The sequence below is a fragment of the Chiloscyllium punctatum genome, chromosome 16, assembly GCF_047496795.1.
Source record: "Chiloscyllium punctatum isolate Juve2018m chromosome 16, sChiPun1.3, whole genome shotgun sequence".
Classification (NCBI taxonomy): domain Eukaryota; kingdom Metazoa; phylum Chordata; class Chondrichthyes; order Orectolobiformes; family Hemiscylliidae; genus Chiloscyllium; species Chiloscyllium punctatum.
Window position 1 is genome coordinate 69659344 of NC_092754.1, and position 16067 is coordinate 69675410.

General features: G+C 50.4%; 1 pseudogene; it reads right to left on the bottom strand.

Moving 5' to 3' along the window:
- Positions 1-5483: 5483 nt before the first annotated feature.
- On the bottom strand, positions 5484-16005 carry LOC140487200 (uncharacterized; annotated as a pseudogene).
- Between the last annotated feature and the right edge of the window lie 62 nt (positions 16006-16067).

Here is a 16067-nt window from a genome sequence, read left to right on the forward strand (position 1 = left end):
CCTAATTTACTCAACCTCTCCTCATAGCTAGCGCTCTCCATAACAGGCAACATCCTGGTGAACCCCCTCTGCACTCTCTCCAAACGTATCCACATCCTTTTGGAAATCTGGCGACCGGAATTGTACGCAGTATTCCAAATGCGCCAAACCAAAATCTTTTCCTCAATGGGTCCGATGATGGAACGTGTGTTGTATGCTGCCTTGACCACTCTACTGACATGCATTTGCCACCTTCAGAGAACAATAGACCTTAACACCCAGCTCTCTCTGTACATCAATTTCCCCCAGGACCTTTCCATTTACTGTATAGCTCGCTCTTGAATTGCATCACCTCACATTTGTCTGGGTTGAACTCCATCTGTCATTTCTCTTCCCAACTCTCCGGTCTATATTCTGCTGAAGCGTCTGACAGTCCCCTTCACTATCTGATTTTCCATCAATCTGAATGTCATCTGCAAACTTGCTAATGAGGCACTCGATACCTTCACCTTTCAACCTCCTGTGCTCCAGTGAAAAAAGTCCCAGCCTACCCACCAATAGGTGCGAATTCTGTCGAGTCAGCCTGACATTTTTGATAGAAAAGCTATGCATTTAAATTACGTTCTTGAGAAAGTTACTGAAAACAGGTTCTGGAATTAACATACCAAAGAACAGAACTCCATTCTAAAAGATGGAAGATTTAATCTAAATTGTTTAATGTATCACATCTCCATGAACTGGACTCCGTTGGCTATAAATAGTCTAATCATGACCTTATTCTCCACAACCACCTGAAGCAGCAGCAGCACTTCAGAGCGCCAGAGATCCGGGTTCAATTCCCACCTCAGGCAACTGTCAGTGTGGAGTTTGCACATTCTCCCCGTGTCTGCGTGGGTTTCCTCCCACAGTCCAAAGATGTGCAGGTTAGGTGAAGTGGCCACGCTAATTTGCCTGTCGTGTTAGGTGAAGGGGTAAATGTTGGGGAATGGGTCTGGGTGGGTAGCTCTTCGAAGGGTCAGTTTGGACTGAAGGGCCTGTTTCCACACTGTAAGTAATAAAATCTAAAATAAATCTAATCACTCCGAAAGCTAGGGCTTCCAAACAAACCACGTTATGGCAGCAGCGGGAGGTGTGGATTATATTCACTAAAACAGCTAAGCAGTTAGATAACACGTTCGAGTGGAAAGTGTGTATAACATAATCTCACAACTCCTATCCTCAATGCTATGACCAATGAAGGAAAGCAAACCAAACGCCGCCTTCACTACTCTATCCACCTGAGACTCTAGCACTCCAAGGTCTCTTTATTCTGCAACACTCCCCTTAACTGTGTCAGTCGTGCCTGGATTGTTTGACCAAAATACAAACCTCTGATTTCTCTAAATTAAACTCCAACTGACACTCCTCGGCTCATCAGCCGATCCCATAAATTCTAATTTAGAGTGAACTCTTTCCTCTCTTATTCCCTGGAAACCGAAAATCTCCATCCCACACTAACTCCCTCCATTTTCACTTTGCTTATAGCGGAAGAATGTAACTGAGAAACATATCAGCCATGATTGAATGGAATGAGCAGACCTGCTGGTCTAATTTCTGCTCCTCTGTCTTGTGGTCTCTTGCTGTCCTGGACACCGAGAGAGAGAATTGGGACCAGCATTGAACCGATCATGACTGGATATGGATCTACCTGCATCTCGGTGGATGGGCTGGGACTTTCACTGGAGCAGAGGAGGAGGAGATGTGACCTTATCAAGGTTTATAAAATCATGAGGAGAGAGATGAGGTGAACGACGGGTGTCCTTCCCCTTGGGTTGGGGCTTCAAGACTAGGGAGCAAATTTTGATGGTGACAGGAGAAAGAAATTTTAAAAAGACTTGAAGGGCACAATTTTTTTTATAGAGTGGTTCACGTGTGGACTAAATGTCTAGAGGAAGTGGTGGATGCAGATACAGTAACGATGTTTAAAAGACATTTGGATAAGTTCATGAATAGGAAAGGTTTGGAGGGATATGAGCCAAAACACTGGCAGGTGGGACTGGTTTAGTTTGAGAACATAGTCAGCATGGACTAGTTGGACTGAAGGGTCTGTTTCTGTAACTTGGTTCTATACTAGTCTTTAAACCATTTTCTTGCCTTCCCCATAAACATTCACGTAAAAATCAGATGAACTCAGCCTTGAATATATTCAATGACCCCCTAACTGCAAGAAGACATCCCTACTTCTGAACTCAATTCCTCTTGCGAATACATCACTTGCCTTGCTCATTGCCTGCTGCACCTGGCACAGAAGGACACTGATGCCCCTCTGAACATCCACGCATCATTCCTGATGAAGGGCTCGTGCCCCAAACTTCGACTGTCCTACTGCTCAGATGCCGCTTGACCTACTGTGCTTTGTCAATTGTGGTCTTCTCTACATCGGGGAAACCGAGCGTAAACTTGGGGAACGGTTTGCTGAGCATCACAGCCGGGTCTGCAGAAGCTGAGCGGACTTCCCAGTCTCCACCCATTTTAATGCCTCTTCCCACTCCCCTTCTGACATGACTATCTTTGGCTTCCTCCATTACCACAACAAACCAAACCACAAATTGGAGGAACAAAACCTCATCTTGTCTGAGCAGTCAACAGCCCGGAGGACTCAACACAGTTCTCCAATTTCAAATAATCTCCCATCCCATCCCCCAACTCACTTCCCTGCCCCTTCCACTCTTCCCTGCCAACTCGATTCCTTCCTCCCATTCACCAACTAGGTCGTACCAGGTTATGACGATAAGGCAGGAACAGGATACTGATTGAGGATGATCAGCCATTATCACAATGAATGGTGGTGCTGGCTCGAAGGGCAGAACAGCCTACTCATGCACCTAATGTCTATTGTACCCTCTACCTGTCTCCACCTATCCCCCCACTTCAATACCCTGCCCCCAGCACACCCTTGTTCCATAGCTCTCCCTATACCAACCCCCAGTCCTGAACAAGGGTTACACCAGATACCTCGACTTCTCCACCTCCTGATACTGCCTGGCTTGCTCTTCCAGTCTCCTGTCTGTCTATTTTGCCAATTGAGACACAGGCCTGGACTAACTTTTCCAGAGTCTGTCCCCTCGCTGGATTCACTCCCATTCCTTTCAGTTGCTCCAAGTCAACACTTGAACCCCAGAATGAAACGTAAATGGAAAAGGGGGTGAGAAAAGAGAGTGCTGTACTCACATGTTGGACGGAGGAAAGAAGTTGCAGTCTGAGGTGAAGCTCAATCTTCATTCAGAGAGAGGAGGAGCAGGACCTTAAGAAGCTCATGGTCCAACTTCCACATTCACCAATAGGGGAGCTCCGAATGGCAGAAGGACAAGTCTCCCCCTGGTCCTCCAGTGCTCCTTATTCGTCCATCAAAAGTAGGTTTCGCAACTTTTCTGCCGACAGCGAGGAACATGCCCAATGTTTTGGTGACATTGGCAAACACGTGCCCTGCTTGTTGACACTGAGGAGTGTACACAACGTGCTGTGTAGCAATGCTGATGGTATTGACAGATTTTAAGTTTCCAAATACCTATCGGAGAATAAAAAGGGCAGAGCCATAATTCCCCCCCAATGTGGCTCGATATTTGGCAATGTTTTTAAGCCTTTTCCTTAATGTTGGGGTGAGACTCACAACTAGAGGGAATAGGTTTAGGGTGAGGCCACAAAGATATAAAAGGTTCCTGAAGGGGCAACGTTTCCATGTGGAGGGTGGTGCAGGTATGGAATGAGCTGCCAGAGGAAGTGGAGGAGGCTGGTATAATTACAGCCTTTAAAAGGTATCTGGATGGGTATATGAATAGGAAGGGTTTAGAGGGATATAGCGCTGGCAAAGGGGACTAGATTAATTCAGGATATCTGGATTTTCCTAACGGCCGCCCTCCCGCCGCTTCCTCGCTCGAGCGACTTCTCCTCCCAACCGCCTTCACCCCCGCGTGACGTCTGCACGTGGGAGATGGGCGGGGCCGGGGAGGAGATGGGCGGGGCCGGGGGCGGGGATGGGCGGGGCCGGGGGCGGGGATGGGCGGGGCCGGAGGAGGGGATGGGCGGGGCCGGAGGAGGGGATGGGCGGGGCCGGGGAGCCTCACCGTCACCAAGTCACAGCCACCTCGCGCTACAACTGTTCATTCACAAAAACAAACTCTCCTGTCTCACTCTGCAGCTGCGGGGGGCGGGGACACTGCCACGTTTCGAGGAGCCCTGTCTACATTGGGAAAGCTCACGGCTCAATTTAAACAGATATTCCGACATCTAACGGAACGGCGTCATATCTAAAGGGGGAAATCTGCATTTTAAAGGGACGTGGACATTTTAACGGGTATTTCTGCAAATAAAGAGGTTTAAATGGACAAGATTATATTTCAAGGGGATGTGAGCACATTCAAAGGGATATCTTCATATGTAAAGTGACGCAGTTATATCTAAATGAATCTACATTTCAAAGAGACATTGCCCTATTTATAAGTAGAGACAATAGGTGTGAATTCTGTCTGTGTCCCAATGTTGAGTCTTAGAAAAGCTCTGCATTTAAATTACATTCTTGAGAAGGTAATTTATAGATTAGGGTGTAGAGGTTAGGGAGAATTGGCCGTGCTAAGTTACCCCTAGTGACCAGGGATGTACAGGTTAGGGTGGCTTGGCCATGGGAAATACGGAGTCAGGGGTTGGGTTATGGGTGGGATACTGTTCAGAGGGCCAGAGTGAAATAGATGGGCTGAATGGCCCGCTTCCACCTTGTCGGAATTCGATGACCCTCCCCACAAAGGAGCATTTTATCTGCATCTATCCTGTCAAGCCCCTTTCAGAAATCTACTGGTTTCAATAAAGGTATACAGCACAGAAACAGACACTTCGGTCCAATTTGTCCATGTTGACCAGGATTCCCAATCTAAACCAGTCCCACTTGCCTGCATTTGGCCCATATCCCTCTAAACCTTTCTACTCATGTATCCATCTGAATGCTGTTTCAATGTTGTCACTGTACCTGCATCTACCACATCCTCAGCAAGTTCATTCCACATGCAAATCACCCTCTTTCAAAATGTTGCCCCTCCGGTTCCTTTTAAATCTCTCTCCTTATATTTAAATAAAAATGCCCCCCCCTAGTTTTGAGTTCCCCAGCGCTGGATTGTTCTCTGTTCTAAACTTAGTGCAGGAGGCTGAAAGAAATGAGCAGCTTTAAAACAAAAACCTCTTGGAGCTGAAAGCTTTCAATGAGAGTCTGAGCCCGGCAGTAAGTTCAGGTAACCTTTATTGCAACCCAACTTTGTTACAGCTTCAGATCCCCCCAGCAAAAAGGCAGAGAAACAGCAGTTGCTTTTTGAACAGCTCAAGGTCAAAACGAAGGTTGCACACACCACACCTCCCCTCCTCCTCACCCCCCCCCCCCCCACACACACCTCCCCTCCTCCTCACCCGCTCCCCCCACACACCACAACTCCCCACCTCCTCACCCCCCCCCCCCCCCCACCACACCTCCCCTCCCCCTCACCACCCCCACCCTGTCTTTACTATTGGGTAAAAACAATGACTGCAGATGCTGGAAACCAGATTCGGGATTAGTGGTGCTGGAAGAGCACAGCAGTTCAGGCAGCATCCAAGTAGCTTCGAAATCAACGTTTCGGGCAAAAGCCCTTCATCAGGAATAAAGGGAGAGAGCCTGAAGCGTGGAGAGACTAGTGAGAGGAGGGTGGGGGAGTGGAGAAAGTAGCAGAGAGTACAATAGGCGAGTGGGGGAGGGGATGAAGGTGATAGGTCAAGGTGGAGGGTGGAGTGGATAGGTGGAAAAGAAAATAGAAAGTTAGGACAAGTCAGGGGGACAGTGCTGAGCTGGAAGTTTGGAACTAGGGTGAGGTGGGGGAAGAGGAAAATGAAGAAACTGTTGAAGTCCACATCGATGCCTTGGGGTTGAAGTGTTCCGAGGCAGAAGATGAGGCGTTCTTCCTCCAGGCGTCTGGTGGTGAGGGAGCGGCGGTTGAAATGTTGGGCCATAGGACGGTGTGGTTGATTGGTGCGGGTGTCCCGGAGATGTTCCCTAAAGTGCTCTGGTAGGAGGCATCCAGTCTCCCCAATGTAGAGGAGACCGCATCGGGAGCAACGGATACAATAAAATGATATTGGTGGATGTGCAGGTGAAACTTTGATGGATGTGGAGGGCTCCTTTCGGGCCTTGGATGGAGGTGAGGGAGGAGGTGCGGGCACACGTTTTGCAATTCCTACGGTGGCAGGGGAAGGTGCCAGGATGGGAGGGTGGGTTGTGGGGGGGCGTGGACCTAACCAAGTAGATACGGAAGGCGGAAAAGGGGTGGGGAGGGAAATATATCCCTGGTGGTGGGGTCTTCTTGGAGGTGGCGGAAATGTCAGCAGACGATTTGGTTTATGCAAAGGTTGGTAGGGTGGAAGGCGAGCACCAGGGGCGTTCTGTCCTTGTTACGGTTGGAGGGGTGGGGTCTGAGGGCAGGAGTGCGGGATCTGGACGAGATGCGTTGGAGGGCACCTTTAACCACGTGGGAAGGGAAATTGCAGTCTCTAAAGAAGGGGGGCATCTGGTGTGTTCTGTGGTGGAACTGGTCCTCCTGGGAGCAGATCTGGCGGAGGCAGAGGAATTGGGAATACGGGATGACATTTTTGCAAGAGGTAGGGTGGGAAGAGGTGTAATCCAGGTAGCTGTGGGAGTCGGTGGGTTTGTAGAAAATGTCGGTGTCAAGTCGGTCATCATTAATGGAGATGGAGAGGTCGAGGAAGGGGAGGGAGGTGTCAGAGATGGTCCAGTTAACTTTAAGGTCAGGGTGGAATGTGTTGGTGAAGTTGCTGAATTGCTCAACCTCCTCGCGGGAGCACGAGGTGGCGCCAATGCAGTCATCAATGTAGCGGAAGAAGAGGTGGGGAGTGGTGCCGGTGTAATTACAGAAGATCAACTGTTCTACATAGCTAACAAAGAGACAGGCATAGCTGGGGCCCATACGTGTGCCCATGGGCTACCCCTTTGGTCTGGAGGAAGTGGGAGGATTCGAAGGAGAAATTGTTAAGGGTGAGGACCAGTTCGGCCAAACGAATGAGAGTGTCGGTGGAAGGGTACTGTTGGGGACGTCTGGAGAGGAAAAAACAGAGGGCTTGGAGGCCCTGGACATGGCGGATGGAGGTGTAGAGGGATTGGATATCCATGGTGAAGATAAGGCGTTGGGGGCCGGGGAATCGGAAGTCTTGGAGGAGGTGGAGGGCGTGGTGGTGTCTCGAACAGATGTGGGGAGTTCCTGGACTCGGGGGATAGGACAGTGTTGAGGTAGGTAGAGATGAGTTCAGTGGGGCAGGAGCATGCTGAGACAATGGGTCAGCCAGGGTGGCCAGGCTTGTGGATCTTGGGAAGGAGGTTGAACCAGGCAGTGCGGGGTTCCCGGACTATGAGGTTGGAAGCTGTGGTTGGGAGATCTCCTGAGGTGATGGGGTTCTGTATGGTCTGGGAGATGATGGGTTGGTGATGGGTGGTTGGGTCATGGTCGAGGGGGCAGTAGGAAAAGGTGTCTTCGAGTTGGCGTTTGGCTTCAGCGGTGTAGAGGTCAGTGCGCCAGACTCCCACTGCGCCCCCTTTATCCGCTGGCTTGATGGTGAGGTCGGGATTGGAGCAGAGGGATTGGAGGGCTGCGCGTTGTGAGGGTGAGAGGTTGGAGTGGGGGAGGGGGGGGGGGGTAGACAGGTTGAGGCAGTTAATGTCCCGGCGGCAGTTGGAAATGAAGAGGTCGAGGGCAGGTAATAGGCCAGCGCGGGGTGTCCAGGTGGATGCAGTGTGTTGGAGGTGGGCGAAGGGGTCCTCGGAAGGTGGGCGGGAGTCCAGATTGTGAAAGTAAGCTCGGAGGCGGAGGAAGTGTTCGACATCACGGCGTGTATTAAATTCATTGATGCGTGGACGGAGGGGGATGAAGATGAGTCCTTTGCTGAGGACTAATCGTTCGTCCTCAGGTGAGGGGCAGGTCTGGGGGGATGGTGAAAACGCAGCATGGCTGGGAGCTGGGATCTGGTGTGGGTGTGGAGCTGGGAGTGGGGGCGGAGCCGCTAACTGGAGTGGGTGTGATGGTGGGGGGGAATGGGGGGTGGAGTCATGAGCTGGGGTGGTGTTCCCCTCAGGGTTCTGTAGGCCAGGAATGGGGACAGTGGCATCTGTGGGGGGCATGTCAGCAGAATGCAGGTGAGTGGCGTTGGTGGGGGCGGAAGTGGGGGTGACCACAGCAGGAGAGGTGGCGGAAGTCACTGAGCGTGTGACATCAGCGATGATGTGAGGGGCAGAAATGATGTCACATGTGATGCACGAGGAATTGTGAGGGGCGGAAGTGGCTGTGGGAGTAGACATGATGGGGGCGGAAGTGACATCAATCAGCATGGGGGCGGCAGCTGCACCAGCCGCATGGCTAATGGCGTCCGAGCAATTTCAGAGGCCGGGAGAATCTTCTGGAATGTTTGAGGAGCGCTGGTTATGGAGGTGGGTGGATAAAAGTTTGTTGTACTTACAGTTTTTGATGTTTAAGATGGAGTTGAAATACTGTTTGTTGAGAGTATGAATTCTCCTGAGGATGTAGTACAGAGGGGGTCCTTTGTAATTCTGAGAGAGTGTGGCCCTCAGCTGAGGCAGGGCTGACTGGAGAGAGGTTAGGTGACGGCGCATTGCTGCAAGCGTGGAGCGGAGGATCTTGAAGGAGAACCGTTCCTGGTGTTTTTTGAATCTGTAGTCTGTACTGTTTGTCCTGTTCGGATCCGAACTGTGCTGGTTTAAAAGTGGTCCGGAGTCTGTGTAGGATGAGTTGGTTACGGAGGCAGGCACTGAGGAAGCGAATGGGGCTGTGGTAGCGAGTCTGTTTCAGGACATGGTTGAAGAGCATCAGGGCAGAGGAAATGACCTGGGCGGCACCGTGGGCGGCACCGTGGCAGTGGGCGGCACGGTGGCACAGTGGTTAGCACTGCTGCCTCACAGCGCCAGAGACCCGGGTTCAATTCCCGCCTCAGGCGACTGACTGTGTGGAGTTTGCACGTTCTCCCCGTGTCTGCGTGGGTTTCCTCCGGGTGCTCCGGTTTCCTCCCACAGTCCAAAAGATGTGCAGGTCAGGTGAATTGGCCATGCTAAATTGCCTGTAGTGTTAGGTAAGGGGTAAATGTAGGGGTATGGGTGGGTTACGCTGCGGCGGGGCGGTGTGGACTCGTTGGGCCGAAGGGCCTGTTTCCACACTGTAAAGTTATCTAAAAAACCTGGGAGTTGCAGTCGGAGAGGGACTCCCTGAGATTCTTGTAGACAGAGGAGGAAAACTTCTTCAAGGCAGGCATCCTTGCAAGAGGATTCGCAGTAGGGTTAAAATCAACAAGGTAAAAACAAGGACTGCAGATGCTGGAGACCAGATTCTAGAATCACACAACTCCAGGTTGGAGTCCAACAGGCTTCTTTGGAAGCAGTAACTTTTGGAGTGCTGCCTCATCATCAGGTGGTTGTGGAGGATAAGATCCTGAGACACAATTTAGAGCAAAACATTCCAGCGTCCTGCCACTGAAATGGTATATTCAACAAACCTGGATTGTTAAGTCTTCCACCTTTTCAAATAGGTTGCAGGTCTCATTACAATGTGAATCCCAGAACTTCTTGTTGTCACCTTCTCGAGATAATAAGGTTTGATAGCAAAAGCTCACATCTCAGCTCAGACAATGCATTAAAGGTGTGAGGTCAGAGTCTGCCTGCATCCCAATCTTGAGTCAGACTGGTTCTGTTTCCAAAGTCAAAGTTACAAGCTATTACATGTATTGACTGCCTGCACACACCACACCTCCCCTGTCCCACCGCCCCCCCCTCACTGTCTTCACTATTAGCCAGCACCAAGTTGTCCCTTTGTAATTGGATCCTTGGTACATCCGTAACCCGGAGGAAGTATTGCCTCACTCAGCAATTTTAACCCGTACCCCGTCTCCAAGTAAGTGTCTCCCTGCTCATTTGTCAGGAAGGGGCAATGTAGAGTCAACCAGACTGCTGTGGGTCTGGAGTCAGGTGTAAGCCAGACCGGGTAAAGGATGCAGCTGGAACGGCTGAGTGAATCCTTTCCCACAATGGCGGTTCCCTTCCCTAACAAGGGACAGTGGGAAATCAGATGGGGGCTTTCTCCCCCCACCGACCTCCCCCTCCCTGAAACGGTCTCACCGTTAGATTCCGAACTCCACATTTCTGACCGAATACCAATTCTGACATCTGTCGGGGCGGGATTTGAACCCGGGAGTCCCCGGAAACAGGTCGACAGTCCAACTGATATGGTCACTCGGCCGTCACTCCTTCAATGCCCCTGCGATGGCACTGAACTCGCTGGTGCTTCCACAGGTGGGAGGAGTAGGTGAAGCCCTTCCCGCACTGAGAGCAGGTGAATGGTCTCTCCCCCGTGTGGATCCGCTGGTGTCTCAGCAGGGAGGAGACCTGGGTAAAGGCCTTCCCACACTCGGGGCAGCTGAAGGGTCTCTCCCCCGTGTGGATACGCTGGTGGGTCAGCAGGTTGGAGGAACTGCTGAAGGCCTTCCCGCACTTGGGGCAGCTGAACGGCCTCTCCCCCGTGTGGATACGCTGGTGGGTCAGCAGGTGGGAGGAACTGCTGAAGGCCTTCCCACACTCGGGGCAGCTGAAGGGTCTCTCCCCCGTGTGGACGCGTCGGTGGATCAGCAGGTTGGAGGAACTGATGAAGCCCTTCCCGCACTGAGAGCAGGTGAACGGCCTCTCCCCGGTGTGGACCCACTGGTGGGTCAGCAGGGAGGAGACCTGGGTAAAGGCCTTCCCACACTCGGGGCAGCTGAAGGGTCTCTCCCCCGTGTGGATACGCTGGTGGGTCAGCATGTGGGAGGAACTGCTGAAGGCCTTCCCGCACTTGGGGCAGCTGAAGGGTCTCTCCCCCGTGTGGATACGCTGGTGGGTCAGCAGGGTGGAGGAACTGCTGAAGGCCTTCCCGCACTCGGGGCAGCTGAAGGGTCTCTCCCCCGTGTGGACTCGCTAGTGGATCAGCAGGTGGGAGGTATACCTGAAGCCCTTCCCGCACTGAGAGCAGGTGAATGGCCTCTCTCCCGTGTGGATCCGCTGGTGGGCCTGCAGGTTAGAGGAATGTCTGAAGGCCTTTCCGCAGTCGGTGCAGGGGAATGGCCTCTCCCCGGTGTAACTGCGCCGATGAGTCTCCAGGGCAGACGGGAAACGGAAGCCTTTCCCACAGTCACCACACTTCCACGGTTCCTCCACAGGGCGGGATTCCTCTGCTTTCTCCATGGCCACAGCTTCAGCTGCACACAAACACGTGTAGAGCCCCTCCCTGCCGTGAAGTCCCCTTCTCAGGCCGTATAACTGTTTCGGACTCCACACACAGTTCGCTGCAACAGTGGGGTCTCTCGTCCAGTCCCACTGATGCTGAAAACGTCCTCAAACAGGAACCAAAAAGTGTAGATCCCTCTCACAGAAATCACAGTCAAAAATCGTTGCGGTCCCGATGGATTCAGAGACTGTCAGACAATGACATCAAAGTGAGGACTGCAGACACTGGAGAGTCAGACAAAAAATGTGGCGCTGGAAAAGCACAGCAGGTCAGGCAGCATCCGAGGAACAGGAGAGTCAATGTTTCGGGAATAAGCCCTTCATCCGTTGATTTTGAAACTTCAAGTCGTCAGATTTTCATATACTCTGCAAAAAGAGATTACAAAAGTCATCACTATCAGTACAGGGTAGAAATTCAGAACAAGCAATTCTACTTTCTGTGGAATATTCTTTTGTTGTTCCACAAAATTGAAAGCACCATCCCACTCTCCCTTCCCCTCTGTTCTCACTCCACTCTAACTAATTCTCCTGAAGGTGCTGATTCAGGATCTTACAGGGGCAGAAAAAGCAAAAACATCAAGACTGACATCTCTCTGAATTTTGGATACCTCCACCTGAAAGTTAATATCTTTCACAACACTGGGATCCTGCTGAGAGTGAGCAGGTCTGATTTTGGGAAGCATAAAAAAAGTGTCAATTCAGGGTGAACCTGCAATGCAGCTTCTTGAGGAAGGACCAGAGACAAAATGGTTAATGACCCCGGGAAGGTGGGAGCAAAATGAGACATCAAGCCATTAACACCGACACACTTCAGTCAAACCCTTCTGCTCCCAGTCAGGGCAAAACATGCTCTGAAAGTCCAGCCTTCACAACCATACTTCTGCTTTCACTGAAGACAATTAGAGTCACACAGCACGAAAACAGACCCTTTGGTCCAACCTGCCCAGATATCCTAAATTAATCTAGTCATGTTTGCCATCACTTGGCCCCTATATGGGCTGGGTGCTGACAGCTGGGACTAAATTGGGTTGGCTCTTTTGTCAGCAAGGACGGAGTTGGACCGAAGGGTCTGTTTCTGTGCTGTACATCTCTATGACTCCAGTCACATTTGCCATCACTTGGCCCTGACCCATCATATTCATATGCCCATCCAAGAGCCTTTTAACTTGTCATCGTACCAGCACCCACCACTTCCTCTGGCAGCTCACTCCATCGCTCAAGTGACTCCATGTTGAAAGCGTCTGGTCTGGTGCACCAGATGACACCAGGATAATCTCAGATCATTTTCAGATCGCATCGATACTCAGTCAGTGACTTTCCCGATCAGGATGTTGTACGTGATCAAACAGGTCAGTGGGTAGGCGATCCCCCACCTCTTAGTTCAAGTATCTCTACGAGAACTCCCTTGCTGGAGGGTCCCTTGGAGACACTTCAACTGGACTTCATTGAGTTGGAGAAATGAGTTGAGTTGCTATAAATATGTTTTGCTTATTGTTGATGTCTTTTCGAAGTGGATTGAAGCCTACCCTCCTCCTAACGCTACTGCTGAGAGTGTGGTGAAGAGTTTGTTTAAGGAAATAATTCCCCGCTTCAGTATACCTGCGTGCATTAGCTCAGACAATGGACCACACTTTGTGGGTAATATTAACGGAGAACTCTGTTCCCAGCTTTGTATTTGTCGGCAACTGCATGGTATTTATCATCCTCAGGTGACCGGCCTTGTTGAATGTTTTAACCAGACATAAGACTAAACTTGCCAAATTAATGGCAGAGTCTGGCCCCTCCTGGTTATGCTAATCCCTGTGGCCTTATTCCAGATGTGATCCATGTCTGCGGGCAAGACACGACTGTCTCCAGCTGAGAGTCTCTCTGGTCACCCCCTCCGTACCCCTTGGAACGATTTGGCTCCCTTCTCAGTCCACGTCCACCACATGACCGAAGCAATGATTGGTTATGTTCTTGCTCTATCTAATGTTATGTGTGCCGTTCACTCCCAGGAGCGTGTGACCTACAGCGATGTTCCCTCCCTTTCAGCCTCGTCACAGGTAGACCTTGGTTTGTTGGTGCTCGTTGAGAACTGGACTGGCAAAGGTCTTCAACCTCGTTGAAATGGCCCCTTGCAGGTTTTACTTCCCACCCCTACAACGGTCACAGTCGCTGGGCGCTCAGCTTGGGTCCAACTGCACCATTGTAAATTGATTGACCGCACCAATCAAAAGGTGTAGAAGAGGAGGAGAGAATCCTGAAATCTGAACAAAAGGAGTGGACCCTGTCCAGTTGGGTTTTTGAATCCTGCTGTTGTTCTAATGTTAATCTTATTACAGATACTTGAACTAAGAGAAGGGACATGTGGGGGATCGCTTATCTCCTCCCTTTCTGATTACGTACAACATCCTGATGGGGAAAGGCTCTAAGTATGGATGGGACCGGGAATGATCAGAGGTTATCACCACCCATACTGAGGAGATGTCGTCCAGTGCACCGGACCAGACCCCTTTGACGTGTGGAACGTGATGAAGATTGATTATTGTAATGGACTCTTCCATCAGAAAGACCAGATGGTCCATCTGGACAGTAGAAATCAGGGGGAGTTACCATGGCGTTACCGAACCTGTCTTTTTGATTTTATCTGCAGACGCAAGCCTAGTGAGGATAAAAATGATCAACCCCATCATTATGGTAAATATTTTAAGGACGCCCAGGAACACCATCCCTTTTTGTAGGACGGGCCGACTCGAGAAAAGGGAAGCCTGATAGGGGAAACTCCTCAATCCACAAGGAACTTATTTATACAGGCCCACAGAACGCTCTACACCCCAGAGGCAGTAGTATGTTACTCCTCTCTATCGGGAGATGACTTACTTGCCCCGTCCCCAGTCCCCGATTCCATTCTATTTGTCAGATTTCCTACTGCCGACCCTGCGAAGAGGAATATCACTTTCCAATACCTCCGGTCTGTGTATACAAACAGCTGGTGTAACATTGCCTGAGGTACAGCAGGCCTTATGTGGCACATGGACCTGGAACGGAACCCTTCCCTTGTGCATTTATAGGCCTTTTCTCTTTTCAGAACCTGATACTGTCACCAAGACCATGTACAATAGAGCTAAGGGAGAGCCCAATGGGAACAGCATTCTGAGGACCATTGTCTCCCATACACTGCGAGTGCTCAAGTCACTTGACCCATTTTGTACAGTGCTAAAGCGACTCCTCTTGCAAAACGTTGACCCTCTACTCCTGTAGATCTGACCAGACCCCCTGCTGTAACATTTCAGTAACCTATTTTGACAAACTCTCCCTAATATACACCAAACCAGACTATTATTTCTTCAGCTAAGGTAAAGCTACCAATTTCCTTGTCCTGGATGGCAAAGATGTCTCTCATAAGGTCACCATCGGAGCCCTTGTTCCCACAACAGTACCTTGTCCTGGCCAGTGGACAAGTCGATGGAACCTCCATCTGAGGAGGATGCAGCGATCGGTCTCAGCCAACCTTGCTCCAACTGGAAGGATCCCAAGGGACTGGGTGACAATAGAGGACACGCGACAGGCTGGGGAATCCAGAGTACCCTGAGGTTGGAAGGATCGGCAGGGTTGACAAGTCAACAGAACTGCAATTCCCTCTTTTGTGGCCTGACCATTTGAGGAAATAAGAGTAAAGAGGCTCTGGAACAGAGTAAACTGGGATTATCAGACCTGTGTCTTTACTCTATGCAGAATCGGTATGCCTTAGACTATATACTCGCCCGGGAGGGTGAGGTCTGCACCATTGTCCAAGATAAATGCACTATGGGCATTCCCGATCTCACTGGCAATATTACTAAGATTCAAGAAGAGATCCAGGTATTCCGTGACAGAATGACTGAAGGGACCAGTTGGGGAAACTGCAGATCGGGCCGATGGTACAATTGGCTCATCGGTTTAGCTATGTCTGTTTGTCGGTATTGGTATTGTTAGCTATTTAATTGCTAGGCTTATGAGGTCCCTTAGTGATATAGATTTGCCCCAGAAGATGTTCCTTTCGCGATCTGATGGCTCACCCACATGTGTCGATGGCGATGATAAATATGACCAGATGAGCTGTGAAGATGGTGGTGCCTCTCTACAGGATGTTGACGGCTGGACCACCTTGAAGGGCATTCGTTTGGACTAGCCTTCTCTTTCAGTGATCGCGGTGCAATCAAAGGGAGGAATGAGGGTGTGGGCATCTGGGTGATAAAGTCAAGAGCCTTAAAACTTGTCTTTAAACATTCAGACTAAAATGTAATGCTGAATTATTGCATACATTTACTGCACTAGAAAATAAACAGGCAGGAAGGCTCAGAATGAGGAGAGAACTTAAAGATAGGGACACCTGGGCTCACCAAGTGATAACAGGATGCTGTAAGGCAATGAAGAACGTTTGCCTCAGCATCGGTGAATCTGTGTGAACAGGACACCAAGTGATAACATTCACAGCCGTTCCCTTGTGAGACCATTTTAGTGCTGAGACTGTTGAATCCTGTAGAAAATTAACTCTTAGTGCTTATCTGCAATGGATTGAAATGAATTGCATTTTGGGGCTTTATGATGATATTGAGTATCCATTACTGGTTATTAAATACAAACTCTGTAAAAGGAAATATTGATAAAGCTTTACCTTACTTGCTGCAGGCGAGGCTCCAGCGGAGGAAACAGGCCGCGGGCACACTTCCGGCTTCCGGATGGCCACGCCCACTGGTCCAAGTTCTAGTCCCGCCCCCTTCTCCGCCCAGGGGACACGTCG